We start from the raw sequence: 3,485 nt of genomic DNA, 5'->3' as shown, positions 1-3,485 counted from the left end.
AGAGACAATATGGTGATCACATTTTCTGGAAAGTGCCCTTACAAAGGGTCCTATCTGAGAAAAGACTGGTCTTCTCTAAAATATTAATATCTTCTCATCTACAAGAACAAATTCATGACTCATTCCCACTCCACCAATCCCTGCCCCCCCACCCCCACCCCAAGAAAAGGAACTGAAGGAAAAGAATTTTCAACTTGTCAACAGGTCCTGAATAAGCATCCTCAATCTGGATACGTTCTAGGCCTTCAGAAACAGAGAACAAATTGTGGAATGTTTCTCTTTTTAAGAGAGATCTTTGTTCCAGTCTCAAGATGTCTTTCTTCTAGCCAGGCTTTCCTAGGTCAAATGGAGCCAGCTCTATAATTTGGCCTGTTAAAGTTTTAGCAAAATAGCCAATCAAGCATGAGAAAGGCTCAAATCACTTTGTGTAGCTTAGCTAAATACTATCAACAACAGCTCTAACAATTCCTTTGAAGGCCCTTTTTCAAAAGACCTCAGTAAATGTTACAGATGTTTCCCCATAAATCTTTACCATGCGGGTACTAAAAAAAAAAAACAGGACTCCTGTTTTAAAAATGGAGACACCTCAACTCAATCTTGACCGCTGCTCAGCAATTAGCCTATTTCTTTCACAAAGTCTTTCGTCCTCTCCTTTTAATTAATCCTCTCCAACCCCATGCACCCTTATACATATACTAGTGTTTATGCATCTAAACATATATGTGTATAATATTTATATAGATATGTGTATATAGATATGTGTGTGTATGTGTACATATACATATATAAAACTATTTCAATATAATTGAGGCAGCTTGGTGGCCAGTAGATAGAATGCTAGGCTTGGAGTCAAGAAGACCTGAGTTCAAATCCAGATTCTAGGTGGATGACCCTGGGAAAATCACTTAATTTCCACCTGCCTCAATTTCCTCAACTGTAAAATGGGCTTAATAATAGCACCTACCTTAAAAAGTTGTTGTAAGGATCAAATGAGATATTTGTAACACAGCACAGTGCCCAGCGCATAATAGGTGATTAATAAATATTTGGTCTCTTTGTCTCTGACTATAATTGGTTTCCTTTGTAATCCTGTCTATTTTATTTTATGAATTTAAAAAAAAATTGTTCAGAGATGGATTTCATAGGCTTCATCAGACTGCCAGAGAGGTCCATGACACGAAAAAGGTCAAGAACCCCTGTATTTAGAGCCATGAATAGACTTTCTTTTTCTTTTCACAGATTAGGATTCATTGGGGATATTTTAAAAGTCAGTAGATTAGGGAGAAGTCAGATAGAAAGGATTAAGCAGAGTAGAAGTGAAAAAGGAAATGAAGGCAGTGGCCAGAACTTGATACTTTTGAGAAATTTGGAGCACCACCTGAATGAAGAGTACATTTTGTCAATTTGGTTTTTGGTGTTCGAACTTGTTGTTTGTTAATTTGTTTTGTTTTTGTTTTTAGGAAAGGAAAGATATGATCATGTTTTCAGACAAAGAGGAAAAAGGGATTACAAATAGAAAAGAAAGAGAGACAGTGGCAGCAACGAAGAGAAGGCAGTGGGGGTTGGGATAGGGCACAGAGGATAACAAGGAAAGAAAAGGTAGTAAAGAAACAAGATTCTTGAGGAAAGGAGGGAAATGGATATGATGGTGCCAAGGACAGTCCAACCATGGGCACGTGGGAGAAGTGATGACCTATCCCCTGGAATCTTCCCTTGTGTCCCTTCCAGACTTGAGGGGACAGAATTTGCCTCCCTACCACTACCACCACCCCCAAAAAAGGCTTCTGCAGATGGGGCCAGAAGAGGGATCAGGATCTTGCTATTCAGAAAGGCTAGCAAAGGATCTCCAAGCACAGGAACAATTGTCAATAGACATCCATGGAAAGGAAGCACACTCTCCCAAAAGATGAAAAAAAGTACAATGGCCCCATACTAGTTATATCTCTGCCTCACCTATTTTACTGAAAAGATGGCGGTAACCCAGTGCAAGATCTCTTAACTTCCTTTCACTCCACCACAAAGCTTCTATCTATATTCACTCACCACCTCCTCCTTCTTTCTTTTCTCAGAGGGAGAAGTGGTCCTATGTTCATGCCTTTCTTTCTATCTTCTCCAAGACTAGTTTCATCAAGCATCTTTTCATTCTGTTCTGTCTTCCATCTCTTGCTCTCCTTCCTCATGGATGACTAAACAGAGATTCTGAGCTGGATATTTGATGGAGAGAGTTCCAGAGTTGGGAGCCACCTACATATAAAAAGCATTTCCTGAAATTGTGCCAATTCTGGCAGGAGGGAACCATAACCAGGAGTATATGTCATGCCCACCTCACCAGCCAGAAATGTGGTCTTTGAGTTGCTTCCCAAATAGTATGGATCTGATATGGAAGTGAAATATCTGTTCAGCAATCCTATAAGTCTGCTGGGAGTCTTTCCTACCTCCTAAGAGAGTATAAAAGAAGTGATAAATTGAATATTATGAAAATATGTTTAATATTAATGTACATGTAGAGTCTACATCAGATTGTATGACATCTTAAGGAGCAGGGAAGAGGAGAAAATTTATAACTCAAAATCTTATGGAAGTGAATGTTGAAAACTAAAAATAAATAAATAAAATTTTTTAAAATGAAGTGATGAGTTACTATCCCATGTTTTAAGTATTTGTCAGTATGATCTTATCAGTATTTTGTGTTTTAAGCATTTCCTTTGCTGTAGAGGAAATAAGTAGTTGTCCCATGCCTAAGTCTACTACTTTGTATATTGAGTAACTTTTCCAGAGGGAACCCTATGACTTTGGGGGAAACTCTAGATATGAGCCAAACTTAAGCTTTATTTAAGGTATTTTCCCCGAGACTCCAGGAAGGGTACATTATGAGCCAGAGAGCGAGCAAAGAAAAAAGGTTTATTGATTAGAGGAATGTGAAATAAAACAACCTCTCATTTTACACTTATGAAACTGGCTAAAATGATAGAAGGGGAAAGCAACAAATGTAAGAGGAATGTGGAAAAATTGGGACACTGACTCATTATTGATGGAATTGTGAAGTAATCCAATCATTTTAGAGAGTAATCTGGAATTATGACCAAAGAGTTAATAAACTGTTGCATTCCCCTTTTAGGGCTCAGGTTCCCCCAACATTGAATTTGGGTTTGCGTCAACCCAGAGCAGGAGGTCTTGGGAAGAGGGTAGTAGAACTTAGGGAAAACCTTCTAGAGGAGCTAACACCTGGTCTGTGTTTCTGAAAAAAAAAGCTAAGTATTCTTTGAGATGAAGGTGAGGAGGAAGAGTTTATCTTTCTATATGCCTCCTTTCCTTTCCATTTCTACTGACACTCTTCTATTTCAGGTTTCTCCCTTCCTTCACAGCCCACCAGTTTAATCTTCCTTCTCAATGTTCCCCACACATGACATTCCATATGTTTCCCTGTATTGGACAGGTTATCTCTACCACCACCTCCCATGTGTAAGCTGACTTCCTCCTCCCCT

General features: G+C 38.8%; 1 long non-coding RNA gene across 1 annotated transcript in view; it reads right to left on the bottom strand.

Moving 5' to 3' along the window:
- Positions 1-1,952: 1,952 nt before the first annotated feature.
- Positions 1,953-3,485, bottom strand: part of LOC140501861 (uncharacterized) — a 28,018-nt gene continuing 26,485 nt past the window's right edge. Inside the window, exon 3 of the long non-coding RNA XR_011966395.1 lies at positions 1,953-2,244. This is a non-coding gene — a long non-coding RNA (uncharacterized lncRNA). The remainder of the gene's footprint in view (positions 2,245-3,485) is intronic.

This window comes from Notamacropus eugenii, chromosome 1, assembly GCF_028372415.1.
Source record: "Notamacropus eugenii isolate mMacEug1 chromosome 1, mMacEug1.pri_v2, whole genome shotgun sequence".
Taxonomy (NCBI): Eukaryota; Metazoa; Chordata; class Mammalia; order Diprotodontia; family Macropodidae; genus Notamacropus; species Notamacropus eugenii.
This window is presented reverse-complemented; position numbering and strand designations above follow the sequence as displayed.